The sequence below is a fragment of the Agelaius tricolor genome, unplaced genomic scaffold, assembly GCF_023055355.1.
Source record: "Agelaius tricolor isolate 1412-34295 unplaced genomic scaffold, bAgeTri1.0.p SCAF_16, whole genome shotgun sequence".
NCBI lineage: Eukaryota > Metazoa > Chordata > Aves > Passeriformes > Icteridae > Agelaius > Agelaius tricolor.
In genome coordinates, this window is record NW_027269276.1 from 9,070,616 (window position 1) to 9,091,931 (window position 21,316).

Below are 21,316 nucleotides of genomic sequence, written 5' to 3' on the forward strand. Positions count from 1 at the left end.
GGGGCAGTTGACTTCACTCATTCATATTCAAAGTAGAGGCTCGCTTGTTGCTCAAAAGTAGCATGAAGATTTCTGAGCACTGGCATCCAACACCAGCTGTGCAGGGGCACAGTGCTTGGACCCTCCAAACCTTTATCCAGTTCATGTAGCTATCAGCAAGCCAGTTTCCTGCTTTAAGGCTCCTCTCCAAGGCACTTTTAACATGCTAATACACTGTATGTAGCCCACAGCTCTTCAAGAGCACCATGAAGATGGAATTTGCTCCCAAGACATCTTCATCATCCTCCATCTCCTTCTCATCCTATTGTTTCCCCACTGGTTATTTTTAATCCCAATGTTCACAGGCACCACTGGATGGGAATGTTCAGTGACAGCCTGTAGCAAGAAAGGCTCCTAATGAACAACAGCTTGGACGTTCCCAATTTACACTATTACAGCAACACAGGGGAAAATGTTAGCCCTGTTATCTCCCATCTCCTTTTATATGTGAGTAACACGATGCCTCTTTTCATTGCAAGCCATGCAAGTTAAAAAAAATAAAAAGGTCCTATTGCAAGCACCACACTCCATCTTTGAAAGCAATCAAATCCTAAATTCTATAAAGAATGTTTGTTTTAATTTATTAACACTCAGTGCTTCAATGGCAAGAAATAACTTTTGAAGAGAGATGGTTTTTTCCCAGTCTTTGCATTTAAGGTCCACTGGAAAAGGTGATAAAATCCTCACTTTTTATGAGGCCCACAGCAACACAACTGAAGTTCTTACTGGATATATTTGTAGATTACTATCTCCAAACTATGTATACAGTAGACTTGAAAAAAAATGGTCTTCCTCTGTTAGTTTTACTTCAGTGTGCCAAATGAAACACTTAAAAAAAATTCAAAGAACTTCTTAGCTGCAGTGGCAGAAGTCCATTCCCAACTTCATACTCTGGGTCTGTACCTAAGAATCATGGGACTCATCAGTCTCTAATTTCCTATTTTCCAGCATGTTCCTGACAAAAACAATAATTTTCAACTTGACTTATACCTTAAACACACTTTAAAAAAAAAATCTTATTTAAAGAAAAACAGGGGGAAAATTTTCACAGCACTTCAACTGCAAAGCCTGCCAGCAACACAGTGACAATTTTATTCCACTTGGTTGTTCACAAGCCCACTTCTCTGTCTCATGTAAGTACTCTCCTGAAATATAAGGAAAGCAAAGATATAGAGCAAATAATTTTTATAAACACTTACATACTCAGATATATCACAAACCTAGCAGCAGCAAGGGCAATTTAGCAGTTGTTTGTCTTACCATGGCACTTGGGAGCCCCAGGCACAGATTGCCACCCCTTAGTGCTCCTCACAACACACATCAAAGCAGCAATCCCTGACCAGAAAATCCTCCTCTAAAAATTTATACCCAAGACCAGCTGTTTATGAGTTTATCCATATATTCACAAGTCTGTGTCCCTTTTTTAATGTTAGCATCAAAATCAATTTTTTCCTGTTGTGCAGATCAACACAGGTATAAAATTTCAGCAGTAGCAGCCATATATTTACTCTGCACTGCTTCTCAGTCAGGTACCAGCAGAGTTAGGAAGTTTTTCTGAGGACTGCCAAGGCACACTCAGTGCCCATTTCACAAAAGACCAGCATTCTCTCTTCCTTGAGTCAGAAGGACTGTGGCTAGAATCTTCTTCCATGGACATTTTACCAGAGATAAATTTACTGTCAGTTGGCATTCAGTTATTCTTAACTGACTAAAGGATCATTGCTTCCACCACATCAATGCTTGAGAAAACTTTTAAATTAATTGTGAAAAAAAAAATCAATGCACAAAGCAGTGTGGTCATTTTTGATAGTTACTACTACAGACAAATCTCCTCCACCCTAAACTCTTTTAGCTGTAGCTAAAATTCCTGGGAATTTATCCTAACTCACAAAGACATTCCCACCAACAGACCTGGTAAAAAGCTGCAAAAAGCCATCATTAATACAGAAATTAGCTAGATCCACAAACACACAAAAAGATTAATCTGATCCTAACTTCCAAAACAAATCATCTGAGCCAGTGGTTCTCTACCCCTCTCCATCTGTGAACATCTAAATGTTTTCTAGCTGTAACACAGACCCAGTACCATCCAGCAATAATAACCTCTGTTTTTTCTTAGGCTTGTTACCACTGTCATGCATGTCTTGAGAACAGTCACTGACAAAGAGGGGATTTTAGCCCCAGGGTGGGCTATCCCCACTCAGGGAGTGCATTTGAAGTAGGGAGAGATATTAATCAAATATCTTGAGAGCAGGTTGGAGTAAGGTAAAAGCTTTGAACTCTCACACACAGCCTTGCCTTTCCTCTGCACAGGCTGCACCACTGAAGCAGCAAAGCTTCAGGGGTGCCCTGTGCAGCCAGGAAATGTGGAAGAACAGGATCACATGCTGAAAGCCAGACACAGGCAGAGGAAAATGCCCTTTCCAGCTTTAAGAAGGATAAGTGGAATGGCTTACATCTGGAATTAATAGGTCTCTTGACTTAATGAAAATAGGCAAGGCATGTTTTGCATGCTAGGTTAGAGTGTTTTGATTTGTAATGAGGAAAGAAAGTGTAGAATATACTGTACACGTTCTCCCACAGGTGTGTGATGTGTGGGCTGGAAAAAATGGGCTAATTTTAGAACTTTCACCTTGTTAAATGTTTCTGGAGTTTAACTTTGTAATAGGAGACATGCTGATATTACGGTCCTTGGGCATTCCTCACCAGTGAGAAAGCAGAAGGAAATAGCCTGAAAATTCAGTGCTTAAAATGATAACTATAAATTATACTGTAACTTCAGTTCTTTAAAAATGCTTATTTTACTGGAGGATGTTGACCAAAGCTGTGTTTTTCTCTAAGGAAGAAATGCTGCAGTTCACCACAGTAAATCTGCATGCTGGCACTTAAGTACACGAACAACCATTACTTAGTCTATAAAATTCTTCTGTAATATTCAGTAACTTGTGTGCTGTTGAGATCTTAAAAATAAATCTTGGAAAACTATTCAAATTATTTGATTTTACATAGTATCCTTTAGTTAACCTTCTGTAACCTTCATTTACATGCTCACTGGTTAACTGTATGTTCAATGCTGAACATGAATGTACAATTATGTACTGTGTTTGTATCTTTACTAATTAAGAAACTAATTTTCAGACAGAAAAGAGCATGAAGAGTCACTTGAACGTAAAAAAGGACGTCAATAATGGGGCAACATGGAAAATATCTCCTAAACAGAAGCTTAGTTTTTCTTTAGTGTCCTTCAAAGTATAAAACCAAAATATCAAATGAACCAGCAAGGTAATTGACATGAGAAATTTATGTCACCAGGTTTCAGGTCATGGGCTTAATCAAAATTACACAGACCAGCTCAGTGTTTTGGGTTCAAGCATTTATCCAGCCCTGTGACATCTGCATTCACAGATACCTGTGAAAAGATACCCAGAGGTTCATTTACCTCTTCAGTGTTTTGTGGCTAAAATCTTGGTGCTGAACTGCTCAAACTCTACAAATTTAGGAGCTGCAAAGTGTCCAGTAGTTTTATACAAAGCAAGAACCACAAAGCAACATTCACTATTTAACTCCATGCTAAGAAAGAGTACAGATAATGAAGTGCAGTCACAATCCGAGCAGTAATAAAGTGGAAAAGGACACTATGTAAAAGGTAAAATCTTTTCTTTAGCTCAGTACAGTACAATCAAAGAGGAGATATATGTCACCAAGCAGCACTTCTGATCATGAAGTCCCTTTAAATGGTCCAATAGGGTCTATCCTGCAGCCCCATGGAAAGCAGATGCACAGTAATGACCCAGGGCCTGTGAGCGTTTGAAGCTGCTTTTGGTGCCATGTCCAAAGTTCACTGGTGTCACATCTGTCATGTGCCCCAGCTCTAAACCAGGCCCATAAAAAACATCAAGCATGAAAATGGTCAGCAGTCAGATGGGGCCTTTCCTGTGAATGAGGATAGTCAAGAATAGATTTGCCTAAAATTGTTTCAAGCCTAAGGAGTTCATGGAAAAAGGCCAGAGTTTACCAGAGCATTTGTCAGAAAATGGTACACCACTCTGAACATCTAACTCATAACTAATATATTTCTCTAATATATTACATATTAGAGAAAAATGTATCTAAAAGATAAAGACAGAGAAAGCAAGGTAGAAAATATAATTTTTCAAAATTTCTGACTCTTGCTAATTTTTTACATTACAGTTTTGCAACTTCTCCTTTCAAATCGTTACATTAACTACATAAATCATATAAACATTTTAATCACTTACCACTGTGAAGACACCGTCATAAACAATCTTTTTGATTTGCACAACATTTTTTATTTTATGCTTCCATAAGCCCCCAGAAGTTTCAGGAATACACACGGGACAATATTTAGGGGGAATAAATTTTAACAAACTAAGAGCTGTGAAGAATATTACACATATTTTGACTTTTAGGACCAGGGAGCAAGTTATGCCCATCTGATGAGAAATACACCATGTCCCTGAGAGGTTTCTCATTTACACCCCAAGAAGTGTTGAAAAAATATCTTTAATCTATAAATACCTACAAAGACATTCAGAAAACTAGCTACTGTATCTGGGCAATTTAGTGCTCATATATTTCAATAAATTATTCATCAGGATTTATTTTCCATAGCTAAGTATCACATATAAATTACTGATAAATGCTAGTGAAATCTGACAGCTGAAAACATCTGTCCTCCCATGCTTATACATCTTAATTCTCTTTCAGCTTGACTTTATTTCTCAAAACTAACTATGCCAAACAGCTTAAGGATAGAGCATATTTGATTGATGTCATGCAAACCAGAGCTGCATGGCACACTACACACTTAGAAAGGATGCAGAACATCGTTCCCAAGGCTGGAGTCATCTCAGTCAGAACACCAGCTCTTTATGCCTATGGCTAACAAATTTATCTTCTGAAATAAATGTATCTTTTGGACTTGGATCAATGCATGCCTTAATTAAAACCATGTTTCTGTATAAGCATCTAGCAAGAACACATGAAGGCCCTATTTAAATTGGAAGAGAGCAGTATATAGCAGTATGGCTTTTAAAACTAACTGCTTCCAGGTGCAGAGAGAGTGGAAGTTTAGTGCTGTTTCCAACTTGATGCTTGGATGCCTTTGTTCTTGAAAGTGTAAGGTTTCTCTCATTCTCAGTTTTATGACTGCAGGTTTCTATGTTGCATAACACCCTATAATAGAGCACCAAAGGGCTTAGTTTTATTGTTTTGTTTCACTTTATTGACTGCATGTTTTATTCAGCTAATATGTGCCATGGAGGCAGGCAGTAACATCTCAATTACCATGCCAGGGCTCTTCCTTCTCTGTAAATGACCAGCTTCAATCTGCACTTTATTATATTCACATGCAGGTGTTAAAAGGAGAGGGAGGAGGGGTGAGGGAAGATGGAGTTGAAACAGACCTTTTAAAGCATTACAACTGGAAAGACCTTTTTTCCCAGGTAATCCTCTAAAGCTAAAGACATTTCAATATATGATATTCAGGCTGTGGCAAGCCACCAAGCACCAGCCACTATTGCATAGCAATGGGTGTGAGAAAGTTCAAATCTAAATAAAAACTCCTCCAGAGTTTGATCAGAGCTGGATCTGGCATTTCACTTTACTCATTTCTACTATTGTGCATCCCTGCTGGAGAGCCAAAGAGACTTTGGCAATGCAACAAGTATACAAGCAAGAATTTGGCACTTCCTACAGCTTATTCAATGCCCTGAATATTAAAGCTTGTTTTACTGAGAAGGGGAATGCTGAACAGGATGACATTAGGAGTCTTCATGGTTCCTTTTTTAATGCCACTGGATTTTTTCATTCCCACAAGATTCCCACAAGGGCAAAGAGACAGACCAGCTTAACATTAGAGACAGATAAAATCTTTTCCTGTTAATCAAAAAGTATGCTGAGCTGGCAGGGCAATGGGTGGGAGGCTGTGAGAACAGAGGGGAGAAAATGAGAAAAAAGTAATCTGGAATTTTATTAATTATAGAGAAACAGGGCAATTCTTTGCAGGTGGAGATGCAACTGAAGTTAATAAAAATAATCTCCCTTATTTTACCTGAAGAACACCAACTCTAATAATGCAGCAGTATCAATCAGTTCAGCACATGAGCCAAAGCCCTGCTAATGGACTTGAAAGTGTAATGTCTGTTTTTCTGGCCATCGATAAATAAGATATCAATAGATACCAACAACTATCACAAATCTCCATCCCCAGAAACAGCAGACACTGAATACTGGATGCTGTGAGGAACAGCCCTTTGCCTTCCCATAGGAAGTGCCTGTGAGCCAGGAAAGGATTGCTCCTGTGAAGGCAGATACTGTGGCATTTTGTAGCTTCAGACAAGGAAATAATATTTACAGTGTATCAGAGGTTATTAATAAATACTTTACTTCAGTTGAATTGTTTATACTCCATTGTGAGCCTTCTGGAAAATCATGATAATTTCATCTTGTGTTTATAAAGAACTCAAATATTCAATATCTAACTGAGTTAAAGGCAACTGGAAACAGCTAGATGTATTCACAGGGATACTTTGGGCCAATTTGACAACAATGAGAAAGAATGATTTCTTTTTAGCCTGGTATAAAGGGTAGCTTATTGCACAGACCTTTCCCTGTCTTCAAAGGGCAAAACCCTGGCTCAGCTTTTCCACATTTCTCCCACATCCTGACTTTAGTATTAAAAGCAAAGCCATACAGCTCAGCCCAATGCCAACATTAATCCCCTATATAAGGCACTTGAAGACGGTTGCTCTATTCTGACTACACACAGAGAATTTACTGGGTGGGGAAACACTTGGCAGACCAATCCTGCAAGATGTGTGTGTTTCCTGCAAGGTACTACCATCCTATAGTGACACCAGGTATCAGCATTTGGGCTGACACCTCACAGGAGCAGAGCATTCCCTGGGTCACCAACCCCCAGGGCTGATCCTTAAGTCTGTGTGGAAACTAGATGGGAAACTTTGCTGACTCCTAACAGCTCCAGTTGGTTATGTCATACTGAGCTTGAGAAATTTTCCACCTCCCAATTCCTTCTTTCTTTAGTTCATAGCAAGTATGGGGACAAGTACCTGTGGTGGCAGCTCTGTGATCAAAAACCATCCAGCTTCAGGTGTAGAATAAGCTGCCTGACCCCAGAAGGAATGATTAAAAATTGCTCTTAGCAGCAGGCCAAAAGTCACTCCTTCCTTCCTTTAGGATGCAGATTCTAAATCTGTCAGAGAAAAGAAAAAGGGAGCAGGCTGCAGAGTCCTGGTAGGACCAGGCATGGGCCAGCAGCTGCTCTGGTGTCCATGGGCAGAATGTGCAGGCTGAGCAGCCAGGAGAGGTGCAGCAGCACTGGCAGGGTCTCATCCCCCAAGCCCTGTCCCACACAGCTGCACAGATCCTGTTAGACTTTATTCTTATTTATGAGTATTTATTGAGCATCATCAGCAAGCCTGGACTGTACAAGGGACAGAGAGAATCCCTTCCCAAAAATGGAAACAATCAGGCTCTGTGGGAACCTTGAAATTCACCCAAATTAAAAGGCTTCAGTCTCCAGGCTATTAATTTAGCACATATCAGGAGCAATAAATTCACTCAGAAAAAGATCCAGAAATCAGTGACATTTTGGTCTCTGACAGTTTGCTCTGAACTAGAAGTTAGAAGTCAAAGACCAAAAGGTAAATACATTTTACCTGCAATCCTCCAGTTTCCATTTTTGCAAAATATATTAAAATACAGTTAATACCTTTGATATGCTGATATGATTTCTTCCATGACTTTTATGGCCACATAAAGATAGTGTCTTTGACAGCTGAGCTCAATGCTTTCCTGGCATAAATCAGTGTCACAACACCAAAGCCAATACAATGATACACAGAATGATATGGAGCTGTATGTGTAATTATTTTCTAAATGGGGAACAGGATAGGAGCGCAGGGCTTAATGATCCAACACGATTATTTCCTGCTGAAAGAAAAAAACTATTATTCAGATTGTACATAGTACATATTAAATTATTGTTATTGAACTTCCATGTTAAATCCCCAGTAATCTGAGTTCTGCTCTGTGGTGGAAACTGTATTGCAGCTCTGCTACTGATAACATCATAAATACAGCATTATAATAACTAATGCTGCCCTCCTATGACACACTGCAAATTAAGAACATTATTAACAAAACCTGAAGTGGATGCATATTTCAAGTCTTGCTAGATGAAAATGTACTTTCTCCCTGGTTTACTCCCTTGACTATATCACAAAAACACATTTTTCAGCTCTGTACAACCATACTGTAAGCTTTTAATATTATACTAAATGAAAAATCTGTTATTGTCTTTGGGGGTTGACTCTGTCTGGACCCTGGGTGCCCACTAAAGCCACACTGTCACTCCCCTCCTCAGTTGCCCAGGGGAGAGAAAATACAACTAAAGGCTCCTGGGCTGACACAATGACAGGGAGATCACTCAGCAATTACCATCATGACCTCAACTCGAGGAAAAATTAATTTAATTTATTACCAATCAAATCAGAATAGCATAATGAGAAATAAAACGAGATCATAAAGTCACCTTCCTCAACCCCTCCCTTCTGGCAGAAGCCACTCCTGTAGCCCCCCACCACAAAACCTTGTCTCACAGACACAACACATTCCACACCTCACCTATGTAAAATATTAAAAATTACCACTGAAATCCACATTCATCCACAATCTTCACTTGAATCAACAAAAAAGAATTTCCTACACCACAATCAAAATGATGTAACACAGAATGTAACACAGAATGAAAGTGGGCAAGTGACACACAACTCATCCCTCCACCACAATTAGAACACCAACAATTCCCCACAACCCTTCTGCTCTTTAACATTGTCTGCTGGATGTTTTGCCTGTTATCTCTCCCAATTATTGCCCTTATCTTGGTCCATGAGCCTTTTGCTCTATTTTCTCTCCCCTGTCCAGCTGAGAAGGGGAGTGATAGAGCAGCTCTGGTGCCATCCACCAGGGCCAACCCACCACATGTATCCTACCCTTACCCTACAGGAAATCTTTTAAACAGCCACAGTGTTCACATATAGGGTATGATAACAAAAATCCTTTCTTAGTGCTCCTCTCTAAATGGTGACTTCTTTGTGTGGGTTTCATGAAGCAAATCTACCTTTAAACACAAAAAGCTTCAGTGTGTGTTCAGTGATCCTCTGGCTCCTGCCAGAAGAAGCTCTTCAAGTCAAACTTCATGGGAAAAAAAAGTCAATTACAAGTTAAAAAAGGCAAAAGCCACAGAGCCTGAGCCCTCATGCCACCATAGCCTGCATGCAGCTGTAGAGTGAATGAATATTAAACCTGAATTTCTTTAAGAATCAACAAGGCACACAACACATACCACGGGGAGAAGGGAATCCATCATTCTGTCCCATGACCAACATCCCTTCTCCTGCATGCAGGTACAATATCGGGTGTGTGGTGTCCAGGAACAGCCCCACACACTCATTCTTACCATGTGGGGTTTCATTTCACTCTGTCAGATGGAGCAAAGAAAGGACTTCCAAGTCATTTGAACCTGAGAGGAAAGATCTCCTTAGGAGAAGCAGCAACAGAAAGCTGTAATTTCTCCCATTTTGAACCCTTCTTTGTTCATGCAAAGCACATTGTCAAACATTGCTTTCCCCAGCCAGCCACACAATTATCTGGCTTATTTGGTGAGGTTCAGCAGAAGCTGTTTTGGTAGGAGTTTCATCTGCTGCAACTACACCCCACTGGACAAAGATGAATGGTTAGAGATGTGAGCACCTTCCCTGTGCAGTGCATCCATCAATGTCCTCCAGGAGGGGATCTGTACAGGCAGGTTTTGCATTCATAACTCTTTTCTTTCTTGAGAAGGAGGCTACAGTGCAACTCTGGGGTGAAATGAGTGTGCTCAGCTTTGTTACTGCTAAACATTTCTTTTTCTCTTTACTGTCTAACTCTTCCATAATGAGCAACATCTCTGTGAGTGACCAGCCAAAAGATCCCCAGAGCTCCCAGGTTCTAGCAGCCATGGTTGTTCTGCTCCTGCTCAACTGTGATTTATTTTCTTCTAGTGAATTCTTTTGTCCTCCTTCCCTGCTCATGAGACCTTGATGGCTGACAACCCCCTGGCAGCCCCTGCAGCAGGCAAGCATGGTGGAGTTCTATGACACTGTTTGCTAACAGAGCAGAGTTTGAACCAAAATAATAATTGCCTCAGGTACCCTCCTCCTCCCTCTCATCCCAAAAATTCTCTTTTTTTGTTTGTTTCCAGACATGTTTGAGTTTACTAATGAGGTCAAATGTTCTTTTCTGAATGAAGCCCCAGCAAGCAAGAAATGATATGGCTGGGGAGTTGCTTTTTTGAGTGACTATCAGAGTCATTTGTCTTGCTGGGAGGTGAGTGACTTCTGGGGGCAGGTACCAGTCTGGATCCATGGAGCCACTGCCCCTCCTGGTTAAGTGGTCCCAGAGTCAGTTAATCCTAGTGAATAATGCTGGAGCAGAAACCTGATGGAGCTGATTCTAAGCCTTCCCTTGGCCCAGCAAAAAGAAATACGGGCTGAGAGGAGATTTTCCTTTTTTGCCAGAGGGGTATATCCTCCACCTTACACAGGCTGGTACCTGGAGTACCTGTTGCCTAAAAGAAATATGTACACAGAGCCATCAACTCACCTTTTACTACGAGTTGTACGTGCTCTCTAGTAGTTGGGAAAACAGCAGTGCAGCAAAGACCAAGCAAATGCACCATGTGAATATCTGGAGCTGTGAGCTTAATAAAAGCTCTTTACTGTCACAAAGCATAGCTTATAACATTGTGTTCAAAGTATTTCCCCATGAACACTTGGGGTGAATTCCTGGTCCTACCAAAGACGGTGGGAGTTTTGCCCTTCGCTTCAGTGGGATGCATTTCATCTTTTGTGTTTAATTGCCAGTTGTTAAGGAAAGGAATAAATTACACTCTGCTAAATCCAGGCACAGTAATAATCAACAAGTCCCTTTTTAAAAAAAATAAGTGCTACCAGAAGAGCCCTTTATATCTAGCTGAAGTCTTAGAGAGTCCTTTTTAAGTGTTCTGAAAGTTATTTTCTGATACTTTTTTGTATTCCCGGATGGTTCCACTGCATTTGCATCAAACCAACTGGATCAACAAGAAAAAACAAACAGGGAAAAGTCATTAATGGACAATAGACAAGATTTAAAAACCTTTCACAACCATCCACTTAAAAGACTGCACTGTTTAGCTAGCTTGTCCAAATTTACAGTGTAGCAAGAGCAATAATCTCTGTCAGTGCTGCTTACAGCCCCTGCCAAGCTGAAAGCAATGTTCCCATTGACTTCTGTATGCAGCTCAGATCCTGGAAAAGAGGAGCTCCGTGCCAGAGTTGGAACAATTAGACAAATGAACGTACACGAGATGGAGATATCCTTTCTCAGAGTTAAATTATTGTGCCATGAACAGGACATTTCAAGTTTGTATTGAGATGACCCATCTGTGTTTTAAAGGAGATTACAGTGCTCTGGGAAGCAAATGACACACTGCCTTATTTAAGCCAAATGTTCAAAATTCCATTTGCTATTGGTGCAAGCTACACACACTGAATCTTCAGTCATGTGTCTGAGCACATTCCTGGTGAGCTTAAGCAGAGCAAAGTTAATTGAATCAGCCTATGGAATCCCTACCCCACCACTGCAACCTGACATTGGGATTTCTATTTTAGCAGCCTTTAAGTAATTTTCATCAAGGTCCTCTGATTTCTCATCTTCTTCTCTGCACTACCTGTAAGGATTCCATTGTACTGGTTCACCACAGTGTCTTTACTTTCATTTAGACATCTTCATTTTATCACTGACCTTTACAGCATTAAAAAATGCTTCTGTTCTACTATAATAGTGTTATGAAACCTGTCTGTGCTGATGCAGCATTCACCAATTTAACACACAAAAATCCAAGCACAAAATACTGATCTCATCCATTCTTCCCAGCTGCCTCTCCTCTATCCCTTCTCAAGAGTCTCACCATCCAAGCAGCAGTTATGCAGAGCTGCCAGAGGTTTCCTTGCCATCCAGCCCTTGAACATTCCTGCTGCTGCTGATGGCTTTCTCCAGGCAACTTGAGAGCCAGTTTTCTAGAGTCTACAGATTTTATTGGTGAAAGCAACATATGCTATGAGCTAGAGAGAGGCTGGGAAGGTGGCACTACCTCATCAGTCAGTACTGCTGCTTAGGATAATCATTCAACATGTTATTCATGTTTAACACATCAGTTCATTGAGCTGGCACTCTCATCCCACTTACAAAGGTAAATGAAGGCTAGAAGGGGCCTGTGAAACTCGAGCTAATGAGAACGATGCAGCTGGCTCCAAACTGAGTTCTGGCTCTGAGGTGCAAGATCTTGGCACCATCTGCTCCTTCCAGAGCTAATATTAATGAAGAACTCATCACACCCCTGCTGAGTGAGGGAATGCTAGCACACAGACCCCGATGGATGCACACAGCTCCCAGCCATACTCGAGCACTGCTGATGTGCAGCCTTGCCAGCTTTCTGTGATATGGAAATTCGAGCCACAGCATCTGTGTGAGTTCAGGCTGAAGGCCTGGGCTGCAGCCCCTCCAAGCAGGACATCCTGGGGAGGAGCAGGTCCAGGTGCCCTGGGCAGAGCAGGCTCAGGCAGATGGGTCTCCAAGCCATGCAGAGCTCCCTGGGCACACAGTCCATGCAAGGTACTGCATCTCCAGCATTTCCAGATGCTTAAAACCTTCAAAAATCACCCAAATCTTCAAATTCCAGACTAAATTTTCAGCTGAAAAAAGAAGGTGCAGGCAGCTCAGGTGGATGGTAGTCCCTTGTGGACCATAAAGCAATAAATCTATTTTAAGCCAGGTTTCACACTCTAAAACCCCCAAATGTGTATGATCCTTTTTCTGCCCCACACCCCTTTTGGTTCTATCCAAATGATGTCTTGTGGCCCCATTAGCCTACACATACCCATCAGGCTCCCCTTTTTTAAGAAATACAAGCCCCAGAAAGACTCAAGAGTCTGCTGAACACAAAAAAATCCTTCTGTGCCGCCAAACACCCAGTTACACTGCACTAACATTAATGCATGGACAGGTAACATCCAAAAATATAAAGACAAACGATTCGCACAATCCAGGGTTTCCCACTAAAAAATGGGTTTCCCATTTTATGGTGTGTATTGTATTCTGCATGCCATTAATACAAACAACATTTTACTATTTTACTAAAAAAAAAACGTTTGGATGCTTGGTGTATTTTGAAACTCTGTGTAACCAGACTGCCCAGCTATTTGCTTAGTTGCATAAGAGATCTCATGCTGCTAAACCCTCCAGAGTTATCTTGCCCCCACCCTACTGCTCAGAAGAGGCTTCCAAAATAAAATAAATCATTGATCCAGTGTCAGGAAAACTGCCTTCCCAGTGTTATCCAGTCCCAGAATATTTTTTGTAGGACTGTTTCCTACAGATAGTAGGGATAACCCTGAGGCATTTTATGGATCCATGCACTTTAAATTTAACACACAGCCTTTGGCACTGACATCCCTCTTATTGAAGATACAGGATCCCATGCCCATTGGCATTCCCAACAGACTGACAGTAACAAAATTTTGGGGAAAAAATTAGATTCTCATACTGCAGAAATTTTAAGATATGTGCAGTTGATGCTTAAATTGCCCAATTTAAAAATATATACTTTGCACAAGAAAGCTACCCAGTAAGAACACTGAGGTTGCAAAGAGAAGTACTCACAGTTTCAGAGATGTTAGAATTAGGATTTCTTGGCACATGGTTTATCCACTTTCTGCATATCCCTTCAATAAGGTATAACCCCTGGAGGGCTGACTTCAGCTCAGTCCAGAGTGTGGCTGAAATTGGTTCTGGTTTTAGCTGCTAAATACACCAAAGCTGTCCCTATATGCAACATGTGCAAATTATAAGTTAAGGAAATGCCTACAACTTAACCAAATGTTCAAAGATTAGAAATGGCAAGAAAAATATCCCTGAGTCAAAAGCCAGACAATCCTTCCCCAACAAATTTCAGATCCTTGCTTCAAAGCACTGAGATATTTTACCTTTCCAAAGTTCACCCCAATTTTTTTACCAGTGTATTGTTCTCTACATCTATTCTCAGGCATAAGTTAGGATTAAATCTTCCTAAAGAGTTTAGGTAGTTACTTAGCACAGCAAATTCCCTTCAAATTTTGTTCAAAAGGGTTCAAGTCTAGGAAAGTAAATGCCAATCAAACCAGGGGCTTGTTACACAATCTTCACAGTAAGAGACACCAGCAGCTCCGCCTGTAATATTTTTGCCACTTACAATTAATAGTCTGGAAAAAGACATCTTGAGAAAGTAAAATAAGTGGCACAAAGAGGAGGAGGGTTTCCAAGCAACTGCTTCATTTTCATTTTAAGCCCATGCTGCAGGAGTGTTAGCAGCAACTTAAGGGGCTAGTCTCATCCCCAGCCTGCAGGAGAGTGAGGAAACTAGGTTAGAAACAGTATTTTCTTGCATATAACCTCAGATTAACATACAACAGGAGGGATCAAAAGGAGCAGGATTTTAAATTATTGTGCCCTCAGTTAATTTCTAGATGCAATACCTCCCCCAGTCAGCAAATGTATTTGTACGGCCAAGTTACATTCCCACTGTTTTGTTGCAAATCCTCTGCTCCCCAGATCTTAAAATAATAGGGAAGAGAATTATAAAGAAAAAGCAAGCATAAGTGTTGCCTTTTCTTAGCAAGCACCTCCTGAAGAGCTCCCTTCCCAGCCCTGTTCCCACTGGTGCTGGCTCAGTGTGCCAACCTCACACTGCCCAAGCTACTCTTGCTCTGTCACCACTTATTGTTTCTTGGCCTTCTTTTTGCTAAACTGCACCTTAGAAATATCACAAGCCCAGTCCCATATTTCAAGATCAGGCACCTAAAGAAGTCCTCTGATTTTTCAGGAGCTGCTGTGCATTGTCAGCAAAGCAGGAGGACTTGCAGGCACCCTGAATGCCCTGGAAATCAGGACGCTTTAGGCTGTGCTCCTGCTCTCAGCTTTTTCAGTTTTTCCTCCACCCAGTGGCCACTAACAGAAGCAAATCACCTAATAGAATACACTGTACTACCACTCTATTCACTGAAATACTCTGTCAGCATGGCAGTAGTCTATTGTTCTCTGGACTGCTACTTACACAACATCAATGTGTTCCTCTGTTATGGCATCAAGTAGAGGATTACACTATGGAAAACATTAGTATGACATGTAGGTGACAGAAAGAGAGAAAAACACACTGGTTTTGGGGATGGACACAGGACCAGATGAAAATATTATATCCCCACAAGGTCTAGTAATATAGATACAGTCAAAAACAGTAGTTGCTGCCATTGACAGAAAAGGAAAAAAAGTCAAAATGGATTCAAAACTATTGCCATGATCTAAGGCACAGAAATCTGCATTCATTCATATAAATCAAGCAGCTGATGAAATCTCCTGACCAGTTTCCTGCTGGTACTGCAAAAACACAGATTTCTTGACAGCTGTCTGCCCCACCTGAGCAGATGTGATGAGCTGCAGATCTGGGCTCCAGCACAGAGCTCCTGCAGGACACACAGTGGGGAGGAGCCCTCTTTGGTCTGGATACAGACTGCCATCAAACCCTTTGGTAATTATAGTCTAATTCTGGATTTTAATATTCAGCCAGAGAATTGAAAAATGCTGTGCTTCTGTAGATGATGAGAGCATGTTACCTGAGCCAGCTGGCAAAAATGTGAAGTTGCATTTATGTTTCATTACTAATAGCTACTGAATTGACTCTGTAATTGAACCTTTAGGGGTATTTGCAAGACATATTCCATACAGCACACTAAAAAGCAGTTTTGCTTGCCACTAGCAGGGCTGCACAGAAATGCAAACACATATATGCAGGTTTACCTGCACGTTTAAAAACATTGACACCCCTACACTTAAATGCTGGATAAACATCTCCAGGAGGATTCAGGAGTACAGAAGCAGCCACTAGGTTACATAATTTACACATTAAGACAAAAAATACCAGGCAGAGTGGTACAAAAGTACAGCATACTACCACTTGCTGATTGAAAAGTACAATTTTAATTATTTTTAAATTGATTCAAGCTTTGGTCTGCATCTATTTGACTGTGTCACCAGTGCAGGGCGACTGATGCTGGTGATCTGCTCCCCTCTGCACACCAGGTGCTTGCTCTGCAGAGTCAGCCCCTTAATCCACTTTTTGACCAAAGAGGATGTTTCAGCTGGGCACTTGAGCACAACACACAAGTGCCCACTTTGCCCAGCATCATGAGGCAGCCCATTTCCACAGCTTGCAGCACTGCTCACTGCTGCCAGGACCTTTGAAGGCTCCATTTGCTCAAGGCTCTCTTGTTGGAAGCCCCACTGCTACAGAGCATGAAGAGCAAATAAGGGTTGGAAATACAATACCACAGATTAAACCTCTCTCTGTTTGAAAGAATGATTGAGTCTTGCCAGAGTGTTTGCCCAGCTCTGCCCATAAAGATTTAACCTTGTTTGCTGTTTCTCCCTCACCTTGAGTCTGTGGTTTATGGCAAGCAGGGAAGGTAGAAGGGTGGGGGTAGCCCAGTATCTCTGTGGTCCTCAGAGTGCTTTAAGGCAACATCATAAAAGGGATCAGGGACAGAGCTCTTAGCCATGACCCCTCTCTGCAAACAAAGCAGGAATTACTGAGCAATAGTGTCATTCACAGTATTTTCCCCTTGAAAGTACCTCTGCAAGAGCCACCACACTTGGGCAGAGCAGGCAGCTGTGTCCCCAGGCAAGGGAGCAGAGCCACAGGCTCACAGGGCTCCATGGCTGACCTGGCACTCCCCCCCTGCCCCACGGGGCTGCAGACCTGCCACAAAGCCCCATCAATTATGTTGATTGAGCAATTTTCAGTATTTCTCTGGCTGACAGCAGCAGTGGTGCTCTGTCTGCCAGCTCTTGGCTAGACAAAGCAGATTTAGTGTCCCCCATCTGGTAGTTGAACTCTGTGTGCAATCTGCATGCAGCCACAGCCAGCACTCAAACTGGGACCTCGTGGGGTCCTGGCAGGGCTGGTACCAGGTACAAGGGGTGCTGTGGCAAACCCATCTCCCTGGGAAGCAATTCTGCACCTGTGAGGAGCAGCAGTGCTGACAGAAATATAACCTTAAAATGTAGCTAGCCAGCATTGCAGAAAAAGAGTTTTAACAGCTATGCAGATTAGGAAAACCACAGATCTGGCAGTGCTTCTGGGGACTTGTTTACACTTAATAGTAAATGCTGGTTACTAGTAATATCTTGTTTAAAATACAAGGCTATTTAAGAGGCAGCTATTGATAGTTTACTGTGCTAAGATGAAGGCATTATTGCCAGAATTTTGCATTTAAATAAGCCATCATGCCCTATAAAAATCCCAGCTATTGCCTCTAGGCTGTTGCTTTGAATCTGGCTCAAATCAGTAATGACCAAAAGCAGTCACTGTGTGAGGATGCTCAGTGACATGAACACCCTGAGCTCACAGGTACAGCCTCTCTGGGGTTTGAGCACCTTGCCACAGGGCTGACACCCATCTCTGTGGCTGTCCTCAGAGGAGGTGTGTCATTCCACCACCCCAGCAGCCAGGACACACACCTGTTAGCCTGATGTCACCCTCACTCCCTATGCTTGAGCCTGAAATTACCTGAAACTCATTTCTTCAAACAAGTCCCACTTCTCCCCCCAAGGGTCAGTTTGTTCTGTTCATCCTCCTCTGCTGTACTTCGTGCATGGCATGTCCCAGCTGGGGACATGCAACCAGAAACAACAACTCTCACCTGCCCATGCCCTGCCAGCAGGGTCTCTCCATCTTCACTCATTCCTTACACTTAGGACAAGATGCTATCCAGACATGGAAGTAAATTACCCTAAATTTGGACCCCTTCTCCAATAAAACTGTAGCAAAACACTGAACCTGAAGTACACCTCAGAAAGCTGGCTCCCTCTTTCCACATTGGCCAAGCAAATCCACTGTAGCAGGGCTCTGCCAATCATCCAAAGGCAGCCTGAACCCCCACGGGTGTTTCTGCCCTGCATTGCACCTCTGGGCTCCTGAGGCTCAGTGCATGCTGCAGCTTTCCCTGTTCATGTTCTCAGGGCAGTGGGATGTGCAGCTTCCCTGCACAAGGGAGCTCCCTACCAGCTGCTCATCCTTCATCACTGCTCCATTCAGGCCTTCTCAGAGAGCACATGGAACCTGCAGGTACTCATAAAAAACACCTGATCTCATTTCACCCCTATTTCAGATTTCCTAATTCATTTCAATTAATTCATGATTTTTCTTAAACTCGTCACATATTCTACTTGGACACCCTATCAGCTCAACATAGTTATAGTTACAGAGATACATAGAGTATATAGTTATAGAGCAATGTGGTGTCCTCCCTGATCAGAGCAGGGATGAGCACAGCCAAGGCCAGGCAGCACTGGAAGACAAGACTGAGAGCTTACACAGAGCAGCAGCAACCTCTGGAATCCTCTGACCTGGGTGTACAGTGAAATCCTCTTGCATCTTCAGGGGTTCCTTCAGAGTCAATGACAGCCTGAAGTTTAAATACACCCATAAAAGCAAACCATTAGCAGCTTGGACCTCCCAGTGACTGGATTGGGCCTCCCAGAGACCGGCTCCTCACCATCCAGGAGCTCAGTTACATGTCCAAGCACTTGCTGTCATCTGCTTAACTCTTCCCCACACTAAGTTTAAAGCAGTGGGTGATTCTTACGACATTTGCACACATATGCATTGCAGAGCACACCCCTGAATTTTCTGCTCTTCTAGCTGACAGCATGCTCTTCATTTACCTACAAGAAGGAATATTTCAGAGGCCAAGGTCTGCACAAGCTGGAAGGGGCCCCTGCTGCCAGGCAGCTGGGCTGTGCTGTGGCTGTGCCAGCACGCTGGGACCAGGCTGTCATTAGTGCAGCCAGAGCATCAGGCACTGCAAATCCATCATGCCAGTTAATTCTCTGTGAGGGACCAGCAGCTCAGCCTGCTCTGGAGCAAGCCCACCAGACAGGCAGGCAGAGAAGGAGGCAGCACTGGATCTTCCACCTCATCTTATCCCTAATTAGCTGGGGGATGATGGCTGCTCTGTCTCTGCTGGTGCTCTTCAGGATTTAAATAGATGCTGTCTGCCTGCCATGCCTGCATGGTTTTAGGCCAGCAATAATTGCAGGTATGAAAAATATCCCAAGGAAAATCTGTGTGAGATTCATAATAATAGCAAAGAATTAAAACCAAAATGGCAAGTGTTCCAATATTCTACAGTAAGCACTTGTTCCTTAATGTGAAACAATCAAACATTTAAAATATGCAGGGACACACACACAATTTGTATGTATAAACATACATTATTTAGATCAGCTGAATTCTCAAGAGCTGCAAATAGTCCATGAATTATTCTGTAATTTATCCTTCCCCCATCTGAGAATATGCTTCCACCAAAAGATTTTTTTTTCAATTAAAATTCATTATGTTAGCATCCCAAGCAGGAAGCCAAAAGAACACAGAGGGACTGGCAGGTATGACCCACGGGCTTTGTGTGTCAGTCTGCTCCCAGACATCATTTTCTCCATCAGTCCCTCAAGGCACAAGCAGAAAGCAGGCTCTGAGCCAGCTGAGCATTTCTGTTCACACACAGCTCCCAGGCAGCACCTTTTCACAGGCACCTCAAACTCTGCTGCAGACTGAGACCAGCAGGAGCCTCCTGTGCACGCCCCACTGGCCTGATCCGAAACCAAGGAGTAACTGGGATCGGCTGCTCCTCTCTGCTGTGAGACCTGGGGACAACAAATGCCTTTCACTTCTCTGAATTTGCATGTTAGACCACCACTCAGAACTGATTTTAAATGTAAAGTTCCTGCTGCACACAAACAACCAAGTTTCCTTAGCTCTGTCAGTCACACAGTGATGGTTTCTCCTGTAGCATGGTTGCCCAGGACTGGATCCTGCACAACACCAGGGAAACCACAAATATCTGTATTTATTCTGGAGGTTGTGGATTTTCTGCTCATTTCACTTTTGCTCTTAACCTGGAGCTTCTGGAGGCTTCTCTTAATAATTTTTTTTTTTAAATAATTAGTTTTTTCTCTTATCTGTGATGCATAAAAAACTTGTGAAGGAACTAAATAAATTATAGAGGAGGGAAAATATTTTGATATTAAAAAGTTAATAATTTGTCTATCTTAAAAAAAAACCAAACCTATGAAAACTCATGCAATTATAGCTGCAAAAGAAGATGAAAGAAGAAATGTCAAGCCAGGCTGGTTCAGGTCCAATATCCTGCTTTTTGCACTAACACCTGTTGAATCCAAATGCTTAGAAACAAATTCTTCTAAAAATTAAATGCCTTTGACTCGCTGAGCCATGTTTCACTTTCCTGTCCTTGAAATCCCCAAGGAGTTGTCTAGGGAAAAAAGGGGGAGGGGAAGAGCAACAGCAGACTTAGTTATTTTTAAATATTACCACAAAAAATTGCCAAGTAGAAATCTGGGAATATTCAAAGCTTCCCAGACCTTTGTACAACATTTTAAAACCCAAAGGGAAAAGCAAAACAAAAAGAAGTGGTAGAAGCTAATTTTCAAGTTTCCTTAACAGGTCACCTTTGAGATGAAGTCCCAGATTTCCTCAACATAATATGGTCTGAAAATACATTATTATGATACTGATGGTTTCTTTTCAAACCAGCAGTGCCAGAAATTAAATTAGGGCTGTTACTCTCCAAAATACTGCTGAAGCACCCAGTCCAAAGTCTTGCTTTCTTGTAAAAAATTATGAACAAAACAAAAAATCCTGTCCCAAATACAAGGGGTTCTGCCTCTTGGAATAAAACACAGCCATTGCTCTTAGTCCTGCAGAGACCCTTCCTATCAGCACACACAGTCCCCTGCATGGCATTTTCAGCTATTACTTTTTGTAAGTAACCCAATGCATTTTGTGTAGCAGGAGCCCCACAAAGATACATTAAAAAAGCAATTTGAAGAGTTCACCCAGAAATATTGTTCTTAACTTCATATTTAAAGCCTCAGTTGGGGACTTGGTTAGAATTTCAGGCTCATTTAAAGAAAGAAATTCAGTAATCCACATGGAGCATCACAGTTACACTGAAAGCAGCTTCAAAATCTTGCTGAATAGCACTATGACAATCTTATGGCTTTTGCACTCTTACAAACTTACTGCTTGTGTTGGCCCACAATCTGACAA

At 41.9% G+C, this 21,316-nt stretch overlaps 1 long non-coding RNA gene across 1 annotated transcript in view; it reads right to left on the reverse strand.

The window, feature by feature from the left end:
* The window catches only part of LOC139596614 (uncharacterized), a 31,241-nt gene that overhangs the window by 4,983 nt on the left and 4,942 nt on the right, over positions 1-21,316 (reverse strand). The gene's annotated exons all lie outside the window — the stretch shown is intronic.